The 20,953-nt window shown below is 52.3% G+C and overlaps 1 protein-coding gene across 8 annotated transcripts in view; it reads left to right on the forward strand.

Annotated features, from left to right (window-relative positions):
- Positions 1-5,777: 5,777 nt before the first annotated feature.
- Positions 5,778-20,953, forward strand: part of Rimbp2 (RIMS binding protein 2) — a 104,731-nt gene continuing 89,555 nt past the window's right edge. For 6 of the 8 annotated variants that reach the window (XM_013503723.1, XM_013503727.1, XM_013503720.1 and 3 more), the window contains exon 1: positions 11,928-12,042. The gene's annotated coding sequence lies outside the window, so the exon portion shown is untranslated. Of the gene's footprint in view, positions 5,874-11,927; positions 12,043-20,953 lie in introns of those variants that run through there. The other 2 variants (XM_013503719.1, XM_013503718.1) reach the window with 2 other exon arrangements.

The raw sequence follows: 20,953 nt of genomic DNA on the forward strand, positions 1-20,953 counted from the left end.
CGGAGCAGGCCACGCCCCCGGCCGGCCCGGTGCGCACGGGGAGAGCTGAAACGGCCTGACGTCGGGCTCGGCTTCCTGCCCCGGTGCGGCGTGCGCAGCCTCCTCCCGCTGGGCTTGGCTCTGGGTTTTGTACTATGAGGGCAAATCTGTGAACCCCATTTCAGCTCTGAGCCGTGCTGCGCGAGGACCAAGTGAGTGTGTCCACGCTGGTGGATAAAATGACAGGCGCTAGCTGGGCATGGTGGCTGGGAGGCTGAAAGGCAGGCAGATCGCTGCAAGTTCAAGGCCAGTGAGCTACACAGTGAGTTCAACACCAACCTGCATTGCATAGTGAGACCCTGTGACAAGAAAACGAAAACAAACAAAAAAATGACAAAGGTGACTGTCCCTGCTGGGGCAGGCTAACATTGAGCCTAATCGCGGAGCTGCTGGAGCGGGGCCTCTCTGAGGACCGGGGGCCCTGGGGTCAAGATACCCTCTCCTCTCCTGTGTCTCTAGGTCCCCGCCTGTCCCCAGGGCCCTGCCCCATGCACGTTCCCCTGGGCCCTAAAGGCAGAGTTTCGAGGCAGAGAGTATGGGACCTCAGGCACGGCCCTTGGCCTCAGGCTGCCTCGGTTTCCCATGGGTACTGTGGGGCTGTGGGGCCCTGCTTACAGCACGAGGGTGAGGATCAGTGGGTACGGCCTGAGGCGCTGGCTGGCGGGAGGTGGTGCTGGGGAATCCGGTGGTGGCTGCTGTTGCCGTCACCTGTGGTCAGAGGGGACCACGGATGCACGCATGCCTCACAGCGCCACCAAGTGCCCCCAGCCCCGCACTCCGGCTGCTCCTTTCCGGGACCAGGAGGCGAGTGAGGCTGACCTTCCCTGCAGGGCCCTGCCGGCCTCATTTACCCAGCAGGGCTGTGTCTGCCCTCTGCTTTCTGATACCCTGGCAGTTTATAGTATTAAAGTCCCTGACTGATCCCTTCCAAAGGCCCACTTCACAGAGTCAGGATTTCTTTCCTACCTGAAAAGAAATGACTTTTTCTTCAAAGACGTTGGCCACTGAGCACAATCACCCTTTCCCTGTGGTCTGTGCTGGTTGTGTCATTTACAGGGCTGCTCCTGCTGGAGCAAGCTGAAGCCCTGTGGCCTTGAGTTCAAATCCCAGCGCTCACTTGGGAACTGTAGGGTCTGTGAAGTTACTGTTCTGTGCCTCAGTTTCTCCCCTCGTTGCAGACACAGATATCACGGGGTCTTGATTCCACATGACATTTTGAGATGCTTGGCATGGTGCTTTGTAGACAGCCAGCGTGCAAGCTGCTGGCTGCTACTGTCAGGAGAAACAATGTTAATAACCCGCATTAAGCCAGAAATCAGATCTTGAGGTCGCTTTATTTTAGAAAGTGGCACAGTACACTGGGTTTCAGCTTGGAGATAGAGTAATTGGGCAGAAGATAAGCTTAATCCGCACAGAGTTGTTCCGGGGCCTTTAGTAAGAGTAAAATTAATTTTCCTGTAAGATGATTAATCTGAAGAAATTGCTCTGAGAGGTGAAGGTGTTTAGTTAGATGCCAGGTGTTGCTTCTGGGTGGCTGTGCTCAGCCACGCATGCGATGGTCCCTAGGGTCCTGGTCCCTGTGCCTGGGCTCTCTCCTGGGCGACAGTTCTGGGGAAATTCTGTCCTTATCTTCCCTGAGTTCATAAAGCAGACTGAGCAGAGCAGTCCAGGAAGCCTGTGGGGCCTGCACATCATGCAGCCAGGAAGAGGTCTGGGCACGGGTCCATCCTCACCAGGGCTCACCAGCACCCAAGCACGCTTGGATCTTGGGACTCCTCCCACGGACCAGCTTCTCCGGGACTGGGGCAGTTGGCGCCCCTCCTGGGAAGGGTTCACCGGCTTTTAGCGTTTACTTGTCAGCATTCTACCTGCCACCCAGGGCCCAGGGTGAACACGAGAGATGAAATCCTTCCCACAACAGAGTCTCCACCCTCTCCCAGAACTGGAGCTGTCCCGGGGCCGGCATCCCTACCCCCAAGGGTGTGTGGTCCATGCAGATGTGCGGGATCAGCCTGGCTTGTCAGAGGAGGAGACCCCAAATCCAGAATGGTGAAGATGTTTGCTGTATACAAGAGGATAGTAACTAACACTACTTTTGGTCAGTTTTTAAAAAGTGAATAGACTTTTTAAAAACAGCAGTTTGAAGCTTGCAGAAAAATTATCAGTGAGTACACACTGTGCTGGTACTCACTCGGCTGTTTGTCCTGTGTTCTTGCTGATGTACTGTATTTGTCACCATTGCAGACCAAATAGTACACTTTGTTATTAACTTGTTACCTTGTTGTTAGGGTAGCTCACAGCCTCTCAACTTGTTACTTTGTCATTAACTGGAGCCCTGGAGCCCTCCAGCATCTCCCTTGGCTTTGATAGACCTCTGGTCCCCTCCCGTCTCAGCCCACAGGATTGCTGTGCTGCCTGGAGCTGCCTGCTCCCCACCTCTGGCACCCCCTGATCTTTTACCGTCACAGCAGTTTATCTTTTCTAGGTAGTGGTGGAGTTGGGGTCAGTGTCCCGGGGCTTTTCAGAGTGGCTTGTCCACGAGGTTCCACCAGGTCTGCCTCTGGAGCAATAGCTCTGTGTTTCTTTTGCCCTGAATTACTCCAGGGTGGCATGCCACCATGCCAGGTTTACCATTCACCACTGAAGGGTAGGCTGGTGCATAAAGTAGGCCCTGATTGACGTCTCTTGCCTGTGCAGGCGTGGGGGAGGCCCTGGAGATCCAGCAGGACTGAATTAGCGGTTTCTGTACTCTGGACACCAATTCAGGGACTCACAATTTAGTCATCAGTGCCGTCTTATTGCAGCAAGAGGGTATCGGCTGTGGCATCAGACCAGGGGGCTGGGTGGGTGTCAGGGTCACCATACCCCTGGCCATGGCATTTGCACACCGAGAAACCTGATTTCCCAGCTGTGGATCCAGTGCCAACACTGACCCAAACCACCAGTGAGGAGTGTAACAAGCAGAATATGATTCGTGACCGAAGTCAGTAGGGTGGTGACAAGGGGCCTTTGTACCTCCTCCTTCCTGCCCTTTCCATCCCTGTAACTGGGGTCTGAGCCTAGGTCAGGAGGATGCTGGGTGAGCGGGTGGGATAGGGGCCAGGGTTGCTGAGAAAGGAGGGCACAGAAAGTGGCCCACCTCTTCCTCCTCCTGCTTCTCCCTCCCTGCCTCCCTGCCTCCCTTCCTCCATTCCTTCCTGAGATGGTGTCACTGTAGTCCAGGCCAGCCTTTCACTGTGCAGCCCTTGAACTTCTGATCCTCCTCAGTCTCCTGAGTCCTGGGCTTGCAGGTGCTCCACCTTGCCAGGCTTAGGATCAGTTCTACCTAGTCCTGCAAACCCTCCTCTCCCATGAGTGGTGCATGAGTGGTGCAGGGGTGCTGGATCCCTCCCTGGTAACTGTCTCTGACTTCCTTGTTGCCTGAAGCCAAATTCTGCCTGTTCCCCTCCCTCTGTTCTGGGAGGAGGGCTGCCTCCACTAGCAGCCAGCGAGTCCGGAGAGAAGGGAAGGGAGCAATGGGAGATTAAGAAAAAAACTGTAGACACATACCTAAATGAAGGCTGGAACCTGGCGGGGCGGGACCTCTCTGATGGAGAGGCAGCAATAATGTCTCAACCCCAGAATCTTTATTTATACACAGTAGAAAGGGGGAAGTAGGCAACAAGTCAAAAGTGCAAGGTGTCAGTATTGGGTTGAGAACCTTGAAAGTGAAAGCATTCTCCGAGCTGTCTGTGCTGTAGTAAATAGGGAAGAACACCAAGCCCTGCACCTGTTGTTGTGTGGCCGAGCTAGAGGTCAGCTTGTTTACACGCTCTGCCTCTGGCACTCCATGTCCTTGGGACTGGCTTTGCTCTAGTCTCAAAGAATTTGCCAGCTGGGGATATAGCTCAGCGGCACAGCACCTCCCTGGCAAGTGCAAGGTCCTGAGTTCAATTCCAGGTATCAAAAAAATAAATAAAATAAACTCCCAGAACCACAAAAATGAACAAAAAAAACTGTCAAAAAAAAAAAAAAAAAAAAAAAAAAAAAAAAAAAAAAAAAAAAAAAAAAAAAAAAAGAATTTGCTGACTTCCAGCTTATCCACAGCTTACCTGCTCCCCACATTTCCCACTTTTTATTTGTCTAGCAGGAGCTCACTCAGGGAGGGACAGCTCACACAGGACACTGTGGCTTGTCCAGGGCCACATGCTGCTCCAGGAAGCCCTCCATGCATTTTGGAAACACCGGCACAGCATTGCGGGAGCTCTCCTGGGCTGTGCTCTCTGGGACGCTGTGCTCTCTGGGACGCTGCGCTCGGGTGGATGGAGTAGCCAGGGACAGGCCACTTGGAAGGGGAGGGGGCCCCATGGAGAGTGGCATGTTTTATCTCCAATGACATCTTTTTAACATCCTGGAGGAAGTGTCATGCAAGTGTGGCACACCCCCACGATGTTCCCAAAGCCCACACTCGTCCATTGGGGCTCCCTGGGCTGTATGTGTGCTGGGTGCTTGGCCGAAGACAGTCTCAGTCCCTGTTCTCAGGGAGCTCAGAGGTGCTGGGGACAGGGGCTGGTGGAGGCCTTGGTGGCAGGGGCTGGTTACCAGTGGCAGTGATTAAGGGACAGGAGCCAGAATACACTGGCAAGAAGGCTTCTTATTAGCTGACTGTCTACCTTTTATCACACATCATAATACTTTGGGGTTGTCTGCATCTTGGAATGGTTCAATCCAGCTGATTAACAAATGCCTTACCTTGCCTGGTTATTTCTGTGGTGTGGTCCTGCATCAGCCAGTTTCTCTGAGGTTTTTCAGGAAAGCAATGTGGCATCATTAGCCAAGCATGCATAATTACAACCAGGTGGGAGGAATGGGGTCCAGAGGGGGAGGGGGCTGGGGAAGAGGAGCCTGGGGGGCTGGGGAGGGGGTGAGTGGGGCAGGGAGGAGGAGGCTCTGTGGGGCCCCAGCGATCTTGGAGCAGAGAGTTCAGGTCTTAGCACTCAGGAGGAAGTGACAGAAGGAGGCTTCATCCCCATTAGGGAAGCATCTCTGGAGCCAGGGCGTGGCTCCTGCCCTGGGCTCTCCTCTCAGGGTGTTTTTGTGCCCCGGACTCCAGGACTTTTGAACTGTGTCATCATCTCCAGGTGCCAGAGAGCCTGCTGTGACTGAAAAGCAAAAGCGGTTTGTTTAGGGTAGAGTGAGCTTTAAAGCAGGCCTGGCCTCTTCTCTTTGTGCGCTGTGGCGGGCTGCTGCCCCTACTGGACCAGACCCAGCGTAGTCTGTGGGCTGAGCGGACTGTGCCCAGGAGACTCCAGACAAGGGCTCCAGGTCAGATTAGGAACCTTCCTGAGGCTGACTGGGGACATGGGGAGACAACACTCACTGAGCTTTGAATCACAGTAAACACTTGAGAGAGATTAACTTCTTTCTCTGCCTGGCTGCCTGCCCCTGAGGGTTGCCTGGTGGATTCCGAAAGGTCTGAGCTTCTCCTTGCGGGAGAGTGGAAGTGTGTCCTGCCTCCTGTGGTTCGTTTGGGGTGAGGAGACCTTGGGGAGGGGGAGCAGAGTCCTAAGACCCCTGGGCACTGTCACGGTGCAAGTTCAACCCTGGGCTCCGCTGGCCATGTGCGTCCTCGCTGCGTGACCCGTTGTGACAGCTGCGTGCAGCGCGGTTCCCATTTGCAGATTGAATTACCATCCTATTCAGCTGACACAAAGCGTTCCTGCCGGGCCGGCTCCGCTGGCAGGCTATGAATAAGTAAACAGCCTCCGGCAGGAAGGTGAGGCCAGAGGCTGGCGCTGGGGTGGTGCAAGGTGCTAGGGTGGTGCAAAGTGCCGGTGGTCGGAGTCCAGCATCCTGTAAGTACCTGGATTTGGGGGTGGGGGAGGCCAGTGGATTAATAAGACTTGGCTTGGAGGGACAGGAACTCCGACCTGGGGTGTGGCCATGGGACCGCTCTTGTGAACTGCCGGGCAGCAGGGTCCCAGCCTCTGGCCTTTGTTTGGAATAATCTTTGGTTTCAAAACCCTTGTGTCTTAATTGAAGGTACTGTTACTACCCTGTGAGGTGTAGATTCAGACCTGTTCCTGGGGACTGTTCAGGGTTAAATTCCGGGCAGGACACCCAGGATGAAGCCGCTAGGAATAGCTTGGATCCACCTGCCGGAGACTGCCTGCACCTTACTAATCTGCTGAACGCCTCCCCTTGAAATCGTTGTTCCGTTCAGAATTGGCTTTGGTCCTGCTTGTTTAAGTAGCACAAAATTGGCATTAAAAACAGCCTACATTCAAAGTGATGATGTTTCCAATGGAAATTTTTACCCTGCTTCGTACAGCTTTGGGGAAGCATTTTCCAGTTTTGAGGTCCAGATGATAAGACCAGGTTAAGCATTGGAAGAGGTTCGCTGATGAGCACAATTAGACAGTGATGTGTCTGTGGCGTTTCTACTTGGCACAAGCTGGGCCTGAGTTGGATGCTGCATGCTGAAATGCAGGGAGCTTGTGCTCGCTGAGACCAGCGCCGTCCTCCTCATTCCTTCTTGGAAGGACCAGGCAGTAAGTGGAGGGATGAGTTGGGGTGAGTTCCTGCCTATCCCAGATGGCAGGAAGCGACCCCCCCCAAGTGAGCTTGTACTTCGTGAGGAGCCCTGTGCCGGGCAGAGCAGGCAGGAAGTCGGGCATCCGTTAGTCATTGTGCTTGTCCCTCTCTGCCCAAACAGCTCTGTTAATTAAAGCGGTACAGGAAGTGCTACTTGGGTTGCCACCCCGATTTACCGTAGAGCCCTGGGGTGGTTCACACATGGCTTGAATCGTGAAGAGCCACACTTCATGTGAAGCTGTACGTGCTCATTTTCCATGCTTTGTATCATCATTAAGGCCTGGGAGATGTCAGGACTTGGAGCCCCTTTCAGGAGTGTGTGCAGAGTCGCGAGAGGACCAGTGACCCCCGTGGGAGGTGACAGATCAGGAAGCGCAGTTGGTCAGGGTTCTGTGCCCAGAGGCTGAGGAGATTTGCCAAAGGCACCGAGAACCTAGGCACTTACCTTTTAGAATAAGGAAAGATTTACATAACTTGCAGATTATTGTGAGTTCCTATAATTTACTTCTTACGTCATTCTCAGTTGTGTTTCTGAGGAAGCATGGTTCCTTCAAGGAGTGAAAGAGGGGCAGTGGCTGGAGGAAGGACTCTGGTGGTCATGTCCCAGGGAGGAAGTCAGCACACACAGCAAAGTGCCTGTGCAGCCAGGGCTGGCTGGAGACAACTTCTGAATCCTTTATTTGGCCCCTCATTCTGTGCAGAGCCCTGCTGCCCGCGGGGCTCCTCCTGGCTTACCTGTGGGCAGGTGGGCCAGTGCTGTTACATCCCGAGATTTGTTGATTTTTAAGAAAGGCTGTTATACATAGCTACTTGTTCCACATAGTTGAGAGGAAAGGCATGAGTACCGAGCGAGTTACTGTCATAGTATAAGATTTCCTCTGAGGAGCTGGGGATTTAGCTCAGCGGCAAAAGCGCCTGCCTGGCATGCGCAAGGTCGTGAGTTCGGTTCCCGGTACCGGAAAAAAAAAAAAAAAAAAAAAAAGATTTCCTCTGAGACAAGACTTGTACATGAAGCTGTCAGCGAGTTCCTAGCCACACCTTTGAGTGCTCCAACAATATTTAACTTGAAAGTGCATGCACAAGATTTTAAAAATCAGCAGTGTGTGGGGGATTTAGCTCAGCGGCACAGCGCCTGCCTGGCAAGCACGAGGTCATGAGTTTGATTGCCAGTACTGGAAAAAAAAAAAATCAATAGTGTGTAAAGGTGTATAGTAAAAACTAGCCATCTCCTGCCCTGACTTCTTTCTCCCTAGCTCACTTGCAATGCTTTTGGTGGTTTTTTTCTTGAAGTTTCCTAAATGATTCTAAAAATACACCTACCCTGTTATTTTTGATTTGCCAAATTTCCTAAGTCAAAAGTAGCACTTCTGGTTATGGTAGAGAAAAACCTCTAGGGGCAGTTTTGTCTTCCAGGGGAAGACATGTCATGGTGGGAAGCAGTTTTGTTTGTTCTCGGGGGAGGATAGGCATTAATGGCATGTGGTTGCTGTGACATCTGATGACACGCAGGGCAGTCATACTGACAAAGAATTGACTACTGGCCCAGTGTGTCAGAATGAGCAGTGGAGAAGCCCAGGTGTAGATGAAGACTTAGTGACCTCCGACTCCTCTCCCTGCACCTGTGCGGTGGTGCAGGGTTGCTGCTTTGGTAGAGGCCGGGGTTAATGCCCAGGGATTACGCATGGATCACTAGCTGTAGCGCCAGATATCCAGAGGGACTGCATTTCTCCTGGTACAGCTTTTTAGTTTTCTTACCATTACGCGGTGCCCCGTGCTCAGTTGCTCCATCTGCAGTCCACACCTTAGCAGTTCTTTTCCTCCTTCGTAATATCAGATTTCCTCACTCTTCCCTGGATCCTTGACTTCCAAACCTTTCACCTTCCTGGTCCACGCTCGTTGCTCCCCAGCTGTGAGGCTCCCTCTCATCTCGGAGCCCTCCTCCTTCCCAGTTAGGTAATATCTGTAGTTTAGGCAGGATCCAGAGTTGCTGAGACTCAACGGCTTTCCGTGGTTTTTTATTTCTCTGCTTGCTGGGATGCAGCACATCTTCTACTCACTTCCTGAGAAAGGCTGACTGCAGGGGAACTTCTGGGCCCGGGACAGAGGCGGCACCTTGCTTGGTGCTCACACTTGGCTGACAGCACTGTTATGGTTGATACATTGTGTCAACTTGGGGAGTCTAGAGGTTTGGCAAAGGGACTCAGCAGGAAGCCAGGGTGCTTGCTTTGTATACATCCTGAGCCTGTGGAAGAGGAGGGCGTGGAGATTATGTGAGAGCTGCACGCCCCTTAGGTGGGGATAGCCTGTTTACAATGTAAGGGAGGGAAAGAGGCTGCTTGCCGCCATTCCTCCCTTTTGCTCTGGCTGCTTTGCTGTTCGGCTGCCGTTTCCCCGCTTTGCTCTTGTTGCTTTGCTATCTTCTGCCTCGGAGCCAGCCAAGTATGGACTGAAACCTCCACAAACTGTAAGTTAAATAAACCTTTCCTTCCTTCATTTTGGGCGTTGGGTATTTTGTCTCAGTAACGAGAGAAAAGTAACCAAGACAGCGCACTTGGGCGTAGAATCTTAGGCTGGGAAGTGATACTCAGTCGGAATTAGGGACAGTCTGGGAGAGGCCTCCAGGACTGTGGCCGAGAAATGGGCCACCTGACTCACTGTTGTCCCTCTTTTGTGACCCTGGGACGCGTCTCTGGTCTCCCTTTACTGTCTGTCCTCTTGTTTCTCCCACTGCTCTTGGGTGTACAGGTTGCTTTTCATGCATTCCCAGAGCACTTTGAATCTAGAGCTGCTTTCATCTAGAAAATGTTATTACATTTTACTGATAATTTCTTTTTCTACACTTTTTTCTTCATGAAAATCTTATGAGTAATAGTTGAATGTTTTGGAATGAGTTTTATAGCTTTAAAAGTTTTTTTGTCACTTTGGAAGCTTTTCTCAATTTTACCTAAACTACCATCTAAAATTGCTTTTTATTATTTTTATTTATTTATTTATTTTTGATACCGGAAGTCAAACTCAGGACCTTGCACTTGCCAAGCAGGCACTGAGCTCTATCTCCAGCCCCCAAAATTGCTTTTAGAAAAATCACCTCTCCTTCCTTCCTTCCTTCCTCCTTCCCTCCTCCCCTTCCTCCCTTCCTTCCTCCCTTCCTTCCTTCCTTCCTTCCTTCCTTCCTTCCTTCCTTTCTTTCTTTTTGAGACAGGGTCTAGCTTTGTGGTCCAGGCTGGCATTGAACTCTCCTGCCTCAGCCTCCCAAGTGCTTGGATAACAGGTGTGCACTACCACTTCTGACCTAAAATTGCATCTTAACAACCATCTTTTTCATTTATAAGAATTGTTTTTGCCTTTCATTCCCCTTTTGATAGCATCTTGTCTTGATCTATGGCTGCTTTCCGAGGGTCTCTGTTAAATTTGGTTTCTTTTTAAACTTAATTTTGGTCACTTGCACGATCTTTCTTCTGAGTTTTATTTCTATGTTCTTTGAAGTTTGCATTTTAATGAGGTGAGTCCTCCTAGGTTGCCTGATTTTGGAGTGAAGTACTGAATGTTGGGGAGGGGGCGTGAGGTGGGCTTGGCCTCTGGAACTGAGGGAGCCCCAGGATTGTGAGCTCTTGTTTTGTTTTGTTTTTTGTTTTTCTTCCAGTACCAGGAATTGAACTCACGGCCTTGCACTTGCCAGGCAGGTGCTTTGCCGCTGAGCTAAATCCCCAGCCCCCTCATGTGTGAGCTCTTACTGGCCAGTGACGCAGGTTGTTGTGTTACCAGCCACTTAGGTCCTTCTGCTCAGGGTCCTTTGCTTGCCACTGACCAAACCAAAGGAAAACATTTATTTTGGTAAAAAGGAAAAGGACTTATTCAAAGTAAACTTTGAGGAGCCGGAGGCCCCTCTGCCTTGGTCAACATCTCCCATGGGGATTAGGTGGGCAAGGGTCTTTTCTAGTCTGGAACATAGAGGAGGCAACGCAGGACAGGAGACCTGGCCAGGAATGGCACTGGACTCGACTTCTTGGTCCAGCATCTACCAGTTCCATCCACTCCTTGGGGCTGAGCACAGGTGGGGGAGCTGTTTGTGTGCTGGCCCTGAGGACGTTTGGAGAAGCCCCTTGTCCCTAAAGGAGCAAATCTCACTTTCCAAGTCCAGCCCACAGTTCTGGCTACGTTTTCTCTGTGTTAGTTTGCTGTCCATGTGGTATTTCCAGGCTCCTGCCTGGTATGAGGCTGCTGTGGGGTCGAGGTATTGCCCAGTGTGACTTGGGGGGCATGGGCAGGTGGGCCTGAATCCCCCTGTCCAAAGGTGACTTTGGCTGTGGTGACCTCTGCCTGCCCCTTCTGCCTCCTGAGCGCTGTCATTAAATCTGTCGGGAAGCATCCTTCATCTCTGTCTAGACATCTTCCCCTCATCTCCTCGCACACCCTTTGAAATCTCATTAGACTCCAGCTTGGGTTAAAATTATGCATGCGTGTTCCAGCCTTCCCAGCCAGACACTATGCCCTGGGTGGACGTGATCTTATTTACCCTCCGGTCTGAGGACTTTCGGAAACTTGGAGGTGCTTGGCCAATGTCCGTTAATCAGAATAAAACAAATCTGGGCTGTGCAGACTGGTTTTGGTTCCAAGTTCCAGGACGAAGCCAGCCTGGCCTGCCCCTCCTTCTACCCAGGTGCTTCATTTACTCCCAGGACACAGCTGGATTTCTGATTGACCCAGGGCTGCGCCATCCATGGTCTTACTCTGTAATTGTACAGTTAAAAAGCTCATTTTAGCAAAAATAGTCAAACAATGTGATTTTTTTTGTTTCCAATTTGATTGTTGCCATCAGCTTGAAGGTCTGAGGCTATACAGAAAGTTCTGCTTTCAAATATTCCGTGGCAAGATGGGAATTTCCCTGGCCTCTGCTACATTCAGCAAGCTGATGGTTTTTGTTAGTTATATTGATTTTTATGACTTAGTCTTGTGTGCGCAGTCAGGAGGACTGGTGACTTGTGTTCGCAGTGCAGCCCTGGATGTCATCAGCTGGATTTGGGTGACTGGGTCCCAAGTGTGCCTCTCCTGACAGTGCTGAAGGCCAAGACATCGTGTATGTGTGTGGCAGGGGCCGCACACAGATTCCCTTTGTTCTCCACCAGGAAATTGGGGTGAAGGAGAGAAAGTGCTCAGCGGGGAGGACTGTGCATGAAATATCCGGTCTGTCACTCAGCTCTGCCTGGACAGATAGCGTCGTCCCTGTCCCGCCTCTGGGGCGTGGAGAATGGAAGGGGCAGGGAGCCCGTTAGGCCGCTCTGCCTGATAGAGACTCCATGTGCTCTTTCCCGCAGCTCAGAAATGACCCAGCGCTCCTGAGGTACAGGTGCAGGGGCACTTGGACCAGACCCACCCTGCTGAAGACCCTCTTTGGGTCCTGACACTGGGAAACAGCAGCAGAGCTTGGTGGTGAGCTGTCTTTTGTCCCTTCCAAGGCCCAGCGCCTGGGTCTGTCAGGCTGTGTCTGTTCTTTCAGGGTTCAACTGTATTCAGGGCAAGTTTATCAGGCACCTGCTCTGGGTTGGTGGGGTGGGCAAAGGGGCAAGGTGAACAGAGCTGAGCTGGCCTCTCCTGTCACAGGGTGGCCTGCAAAGGCCCTGAGGCCAGACTGTGCTCTGTGCATGAGCTGGGACCCTGGAGCCCAAGTTGGAGAGCGGCATGGGGCTGCCTCTTCAGAACCTATGGTCTGTGCTGTGATACGGATGTTAAATCTTAGGGCCAGTAGCAGTTGGTAGTAATAGATTTAGTAAGATCACCCTCAATTCTGGTTGGAGGTGGAGGAAATGTGGGAGCCATAGGAGCTGTCTGTGTGGCTGGCCCCCAGCTGCTGTGGGATGCAGGTCATGGAGAGAGAGGTCCCAGATGTGCTCAAGTGGAAGGACCTACCCTGTCATGGTGGAGGGTAAAGGGAGCCAACAAGGGGCATAGCATGGCCTTGGAGGCTCGGCGTGGGGGCCGAGTTGTGGGGACACTGCCTTGTAATGCAAGAACAGCTGAATGAGAATGAAGGAGACCCTCAGCCAGTTCATACTGAAGCCAGCAGGTAGTGGCCAGGCCTGGAGCTCAGAGAAAAGTCACTTCTGAGTGTGAGACTTGCTCTGAGGCTTCCTAAGTAGGGTGGGATGTGAAAACAAGGCCCCACTGTGTGAGCGCTCGTTGCTAGGGCTGCTCATCTGCCCTGTGCTTGGGAGGCGAAAGGTGAACCAGTGACACCATCAATACTCTGCCGAGTGTGGCCTTGGGGTGCCTCTGATGGACACCAGTTGTTCTGAGACTCAGATTCTGGCCCGTGGGGTGGTGGGGAGTGGTGAGGATGGATGTGACAGTGGTGATGCTGGAGGTGGTGCTGGTGGATGTGATGGTGATGCTGGAGGTGGTGGTGCTGGTGGTGGTGGTGATGCTGATGTGCTGATGTGATGTGGTGATGGAAAAGTGAATGGATTCAGGCAGTATATATTCCATACACTTTGTTCATGCCCAGTCCTTTGGTTTATATTTCACACATTTGTTTCCCTGGAGGGAGGCACACAGGGTCTGCACATGAAGCTCCCAGCTGTTTGGACCAGATGTTGACTTGGTAACTCTTGGTACCCATCACAATGGAGCTACAAATCGTCATTTAGTGAGCAAAGTCAGCATCCATGGGTGTGTCCCAAAGCTCTTAATTTCCATCATTCTCAGTACAGTGTTGCAAATTGTCAGTGGGTCTCCTCTGTAACAAGCATTTGCCTGTATGCTGTAAGAAGACTCGCTGTGTCGGTAAGGCAAGCGCCTCTCCACCGAGGGGTGTGGGTTCCATTCACACGCATGTTTTCCAAGTGCATTTACTGCACACAGAGTCACTCCATTCTCCTAGGGATCACGAGCAGATGATTTCAAGGGCTCATTACTTTTTTGATGTTTTAAATTTTGGTCATTCTGGGGTGAGAACTGCCGAGTGGAGGGATATGCACGTGTGAATCTTTCCTATATTTGGAATGGGTTTTTTTGATGGATTGTTGGCTGCTTGGAATTGCAGATGCCTCATTAAGTTATTTCATTTAAATTTAGCTCTTGCTCTCACTTTGGAAGGAAGGGAATGTTGGAATTATTTCACCATGAAGGGAAACAATTAGGAGACTGCTTCTCATGACTTTTATAGATGAGGCATAGCCAGTGGCGCTGGGGGCTGCGGGTAAGTCCAGGCAGGGACACTGTGGCCTCGAGGGGTCTGGGTCACTTTCACACACTCTCCTGAGTGCCAGATTCCAAGCTTTGTCAGGGAAGCCGCTGTGTAAATCGCTGGTGAACATACTTTGGTCTCCATCTCTCACACAGGCCAGGGCCCTGAAGGTTAATAAAACTTTACAGTGTTTATCCACAGACCTGTGCTGGATCTGAGACGCCATCAGCATAGGTTGTGTGTGAGCGACTTTAAAATCATTGCACCTTGTCCAGTGTCAAGGGCACTAGGTGGTCACGGAGGAATCACATCTTACAGAGGCATTGACAGTAAAAGGTTAAACTCTCTTAGACCCCTTTCCCCTTCAGAACCCCTTTGACCACCACTAATAATGATGGTGTTCCCTTCTGGCATTTTCAGTCCTTACACACATAAATATATCCACAGTCACAGTGTCTTGACATATTATAAAATAGACACATGCACATACAGAAATGGGTGCACATGTGCACACATGGACATACTTATATATGTGGTCAAGTACACATGGACATTCTTATGTACTGCGTTCAAGTACATATGTAATCCATGACTTCTAAGTTAAATTTCTCATCCTTCTTTATTTGTGAGTTGGTATATTCGATTCACAAAACCTTAGTGTCTTGACTCTTGTCTTTCCTCCAGCTCATGGCTGTCTTCCGTTTGTCCTTCCCAGGTGTATCTGAGCCTGTAGCAAGATCTCTGATTCCACAGATGTGAATCTGGCTCATAGGACCCCACATGAGCTTGGAAGGAAGTTGTACTTTTCTGCAGGATCTTTCCTGTCCAGCCCATCTCTTGGACAGCTTTCATATCAGGGCATCAGTGCACTGCTGTGTTCTCTTTTTTAAAAAATATAAGTGCAGCTTGGTTTCATAGAGCAGTGGGTCTTGTGGGCATATTTGTGCATGCACATAGCATACTTTGGTCACCTGTCACCTGTTCCCTTTCTTCCTGGTCCGCTGGTCCTCTTCCTGGGCCCCCTTCTTCCCTCCCTCCCTCCCTTGACCTCTCTTTCTGATGATCATTCCCATAGTCTGTCAGATGTCAGGGTTTGTTCCTCTCATGGCCTAGGCCCCCTTTGTGTATAAGCCACATTCTGCCTCCCTGTCCTGTGGGTGGGCTCCGTATGCTGGCTGCTATGAGTCACACCACTGTGAACTCAGAGCGCCGGTGCTGCTGCAGTGTGCTATGATTCCCTTGGGAACACACCCAGGACGCCCCTCTTCTGCAGCTGCCGAGCAGCCTGCGCTGCACCAGGCTGAACCCTCAGGGAGGTGTCACTGGTGTGGGAGGCATGGCATGGAGGCCAATGTCAGGGTCACGGGCAGGGCACTTGCTCTGGTTTAACAAGTTTGTTATCCAGAGACACACAGGATGATTTAGCTGTTCCCTTAACCTGCCTTTATTCACGCTCACTGGCACCTTGTTTATGCTTGCCTGTACACACATTTCTCTAGGTCATGTGCAATTATATATAGGTCTGAGCACTGGGATATGCAGGAGCTGGAAATACCAGTGGACCCATGTGTGTGCTCAGCAGGAGTGGCTTTTACATGGTGGTCAGTGCCATGTGGGTGCCTTGGGCTTCAAGGGTCATGCAGTATTCAGTTCTTTTCTTGTCTTCACATCCCCCACAATCCTTTGTGTGTGTGTGTGTGCGCGTGTGTGAGCATATATGTGAGAGAGTCTGTGTGCACACAACCTACACAGCCTCGCAGCCTGACTTTGTCAAACACAGTGTTCAGTAAATACTTGCTGAGACTAAAATCAGACCCCAGGAGGAGGCCGTTCCCTGGGCTCGGACCGTTGTCTGCACCACCGGCCCCTGACCTGTCAGCTCATCCAGGCTCCATCTCTCTGGCCTGATGGGGAAGGACCTCTTGGAGCAGATCGTGTGCAAACGTTGAACAGGAGGAAGAGATTGGCTGGGAGATTCCTTCTCTCTCTGGAGAGTTATGACCAGAGCCGGGTGAAGCTTTTGCCTAAGTCCACCACCAGCCCAGGGCTTCCAGAGCGCACTTTCTGCCCAGGGCTCAGGGATCCCAGAGCGCACTTTCTCCAGTAACTAAGGAGACAAATGCAGTGGACAGAACCACCCCAAGTCTGTGGTGGGGCACTTATAGAGAATAGCAGTGTAGCCCCAGTCTTGGGGCGCCTGAAACCAGACAGTACTGAACCTAGATATGTTCTGCTTTTCTGTATACCACTGTGCCTGTGACCAACTTTACCTTTTGTTTTGTGTTTTCATTCGGGGTCTCACTATGTAGTTAAGGCTGGTGTTGAACTCACTGTGTAGCCCAGGCTGACCTCAAACTCACAGCAATCTTCCTGCCTCAGCCGCCTGAGTGCTGGAATTACAGGTGTGCACCACCATGCCTGGCTCAAGGTTAACTTTTGAAGGAGGCACTGGGTAGGGGGCGGAGTGTAACTCCCTTGTGCAAGCCCTGGATTTGATCCTTGGCACCAAAATAAGTAAAGAAATGGATAAATAAATGAGGCAGAGTAAGAAGTAATAATAAAGTGACCAGTTCTAGCAGGATGATGAATTGAAGTTGTGTGAGACTCATAGGCTGTTTCTTTCTGGCACTTTACATTTTGTATCTGTGGACCGCAGTTGACCAGTGTGTAACAGCAATTGTGGAAGAAGAGGGGACTGTATGGTTCTTCACTAGAGAACACTAGCATATGCATGGGCCAGCAGCATCATGGAGGGGCCACCCCACACTGTGTGCAGCCCCAACCCCATGAGGCTCGAGGTTTGTGTGTTCCGGCACCTAGGGCCTGGCCCAGCGGAGCACCTGCCACCAGGGACCTGTTGCCATCTTCCAGGCAGCACCTTCCTGTTGGCTTTGCTGAGCACTCTAGGTGTGGGGCATGCAGTTGGGATCTTGTTGCTCAGACCTGGCCTGGAATGTTTTCATGGCTCCTTCTCTTTGATGGGGTGGACTGGTCTGGGAGGTGGACCCTGCTGGCAGCAGTGGTTCTATGGCCCCGAGCGCTGCTCTGGGGAGCAGGGAGCCTGTGGTGCTGACTCCATCCCTGTCATAGGCCAAGTGTGATGGCATCTTGTGTGCCCAGCTTTGGGCCGTGATGAGAGAAGACGGTGAAGGGTCTTAAGAAGGCTGGGGGGTGTCGCATACCTGGTGATAGCACCTGTGTCCCTCCTGCTTCCTGGTGACTGGGCCTTGAATGCAGTGTTCCCAGTTTGTGCGTAGGACAGAGATGCAGGCTGCGATGTGGCTCTCCACTCTGAGACCCTGGGGTGCTGTGTCCTGTGACGTCACATGGGTCAGGGCTAGGGTCGTGGCAAGGATGCTCTGGGCTGGGGCTGTGTCCCCAGAAGACACATTGGTGATCTTGTCCTGTAGACATCCAGGTGACCTCATTGGAGACAGGAACAAGGGGGTTCAGATTAAGACAACATCCTCGAAGCCCCTTGGGACCATGCCTAGTATCCTGCTAAGAAGGAAAACTTGGAACCCAGGGACACAGGGATATCAGCTGTGAGCATGGGCAGAGATGGGGCTATGCTGCTTTGAGGCCGCAAACCCAAAGACAGCTGTGAACAGCAGTAGCAGCTGGCAGGGCCTGGGCAGAGTCGCACTCGGAGCTGGGGGAGCCTTCGCCCTGGACTTCGGGATGTGGCTTCCTGGTGTTGAGGACCTGCTATGGTTTACACCTCAGTGGCCCTGAAACCACATGTGCTCCTGGGCAGGACCTCTGGAAGAGGCTGGGTTAGGGGTGACAGCTGACCTGCCGCTGGGAGCAGGGTCTGGCTGGAAGGGTGGTCACTGGGTGTGGCCTGGAACACCACCGCCCCCTTACTGCTTCCAGAGCAGCCCCTGTGAGGCCCAAGACCCAGGGCCAAGGTGAGCTGCTGCTCCTGCAGAGTTGAGTGCTGCGCTTTGTCCCAGCATCGAGGAAAGTGCCAGAGGTGTGTGGGACGAGGATGCGACAGGGAGTTTTTGGAGGAGCCCAGGGGAGGGGAACAGTCCGGGTTGTGGGTGTCCATGCGCAGACCCTCCGGTGGCCCTTGGGAATGAACCCGCCTCCACGCTGCTTCCTTTTTGGGACCCTCTGCTGTCTACAGCCATGGAAGGTGGAAGAGGGAGCGGAAGGGGAAAGGGAAGGAGCAGGGGCCCTGGCCAGCCAGGTGCTGGGTGTGAGAGCCGACCGGCCTCTGATTCTATCCCATGGGTGCAGGGCTGCTTTTTCCCCAGGTCAGGGGGCCACTGTGAGCTGTGCCACATGGGGGGCGAGCTGGATTCCAGTCCAACCGGCAGGGACCATGTGTCCAGTGCTGGAGAAACCTTGGTTTCCTGGGTGGGGCGCCCAGAACAATATTACTGCCAGGCCACCCCTTGTGGACACCATCTGGCCCCCATTTGCAGGCTGTGCACCAGGCCCCGCCCATCCATTTGTCACCAGGCAACGGCTGAGCTCCCCAGAGAGGAGCCCTGGCTGAGGATGCGGGCCATGAGCAGGGAATGTCCCCAGGCGAGGCTTAATCTTTAACTAGCCAAGGCCCCTCTGTCCCTGGCGGCCCTGCTGTGCCTTTGTTTGATTAAGCTCTGTCCTGATAGTCTCCCTGGGAAGAAGAGGCGGGGTGGATCCAGTTCCTGTTTGCCTGCACACAGACCCTGGCGAGGACACAGACCTTGGCTTTCCAAATATGCCTGCTGCAGGTCCCTGTGGCCAAAAATGTCCCATCCGCCCTGTGAACTGGGAACTTTCAGGTTTCCTTGAATTTGGAGGGAAAATCAGTGTAGCATCGGGCTGGGTAAAGGGCTGCACTCTCAAGCCTGGAGATGAGGTGCTAGAAGCCAGTGAGCCTGGCTGGGCTGTCTGTGCAGAGCACTCCTGCCAGTGGTTGCATCTGTGTTGAACAGCGTGTGGCTTGTCTCCCGTGGTGGGGACCTGATGGACAGCCCCTGAGGCCAGGATGGGAGCTTGCTCTGCTTGATGAACAAGAATCGGAAAACTGTCTTTTTCACTTTTGCTTATTTGGTGCCATAATTTGAAGATAGTTTGCGAGAAGGAAATTGTGTGTTTTTCTTAAACATGAACCTTTTAATAAGAAAGCTGTGCACTTTGGGTTTTAGATGAAGACCCACATCTGACTGAAGTCTGGGTGGAAGTGCAAATACTCGTCCCTCCTTCCTCCCTACTTTCCCTCTCTTCCCTCAGTGGCCCGTGGCTTGTGTTTACCTGTGGCATGCTTGGATCCTGCTAAACACCATCTCTTTGTTCTCTCCATTACTTGTGTTATGTGGCTGAAATTTTGACTTCAAGGTGATTTATATTACGAAGCTGTACAAATACTTCCATCACAAGGCTTCTGATGCAGGCATCTTGTCCCCTGCCGTGCAGCTCACCAGCTCTGGGGTAGATGGCTCGGGTTCATGGGGGCCACACGGCCTGAGTGTCCCTGTCTCCTGCCGACTGCGATGCAGCCACGAGAACCAGGGCTCCCTAGCTTGTCCTTCTTGGAAGCAAGGGGCAAGGGCTCCTGCTGTGGGGCACGGTGCAGCCCCAGCCACACCTCGTCTTCCTGGGGTGCTTTGACAGGGTAACTGGCTTGGGTGACAGGCTAGATCTCCCCTCTGACCTCGTTTGGTGGGGTGAGTGACAGTGAAGGGGCCTGTGGGCGCTGATGGGTGACAGGAGCTTCCTTACCTGTCATTGCCCCAGGTGTGGGTGACAAAGTCTCTCAGACACGTCAGGGACCCAGGGTTTCTTGTGAGAATGACACTTCCTACCAGCTCGGAGATCTACAAAGATGGGGAGACGTGCAGGGCATGAGTGTGAGTGTTTTCCTAATGCAGGACTCTGGTGCCAGTCGGCAGGGCTGTGCACAGCCCGACTTCCAGGCCCTGCTCAGGGTTGTTGTCCCCACTTGCTCCTGCAGCCTGAGGACCAAGCGCCTGTCCTGGAAGCCATGATGGAATTCAGGGACATGTGGGCTGTTTCTGTCCAGTTGTGTCCCTGTCCGTTGTCAACTCCTGTCTGATTCCATGGGGTGCAGAAGGGTCACCCACAGGGACACTGTAGTAGGTGTGTCCCCCACATCTGGTCCAGGGGACTCTCTGGAGATGTCAGAGAGCAAGATAGGCAGTGTGCTCAGGCTGGATGTGGGTATCCTGGGGTGGAGACTGCAGAGATCTGGGGAAGATGTTGTGGACGCTCAGGAAGTGACAGTGAGCTGGGCAGCAAGTGTGAATTTTTGGACATCTGAGAGGTGAAGCACAGTACTGAGCCTGGACCTACTCTGTCGCTGTCTGGTTCTTCACAGCAGGTGAGGGTGCTTTCTCTTTGGAAGGGACCCTGGAGACCCTTGCATGGATTTCAGATGCTCAAGTCTAGTCTGGGGCCCATCATGGGGCTCACTCTGGGTCCCTGTAGAACCCGCGCCAGAGTGAGGGGCCCTTTCCATACTGTGGCTGCTGACAGCCCCAGATCAGCTGTCACAGCTGTTAAACATTGTACCTTTTTATTCATGAATTTGTTGAAGCAAAATTCAGGCTCGAGCACCAGGACAGAAGCCGGCACATGGGCCACACTTTGGAAACAGAGGAAGGTTCTAGAAACTCCAGGGTATGATTTCTTGCTCAACGTGCACATTCACAGCTCATGAAGATCAGGAGGCAGGAGGCCACCTGCCAGCGCTCTCCGCTTCTGCCTGTGCCACTCCCCACCCTCACGGCTATGTGGTCCCCACTGCCTGCCACCTGTAGGCTGGAGCAAAGCTGGGGACAAGGTGGGGTGGGCTCCTTCCCAGATGCCATGTGCACAGCCCTGGACCCAGGCTGATTCCTGTGCCACCCCGAAGGTCGGTTCAGGATGGCCAGGGCTGTGGAGCACAGGCCCCCTACTATTGGCATTCACTCTGGGGAGACTAGGATGCCTCAGCAGAAAAACACCAGGAGGACAGGACAGGCCTGAGCAGTTCTGTCCCAAACACTCAGGCGGGGCAGATGCTCCACCACCTTAGCCCACAACTACTTTTAATGTTTATGCTTTCAAAAATTTTTTGTACATATTGGCAAAATATGTACAAATAAAGCTACCTCTTTAATTAATTGCTTTTTGTGTTCTTGGGTTTTTTTTTTTTTTTTT

This window comes from Chinchilla lanigera, unplaced genomic scaffold (assembly GCF_000276665.1).
Source record: "Chinchilla lanigera isolate Chin_1 unplaced genomic scaffold, ChiLan1.0 scaffold00081, whole genome shotgun sequence".
Taxonomy (NCBI): domain Eukaryota; kingdom Metazoa; phylum Chordata; class Mammalia; order Rodentia; family Chinchillidae; genus Chinchilla; species Chinchilla lanigera.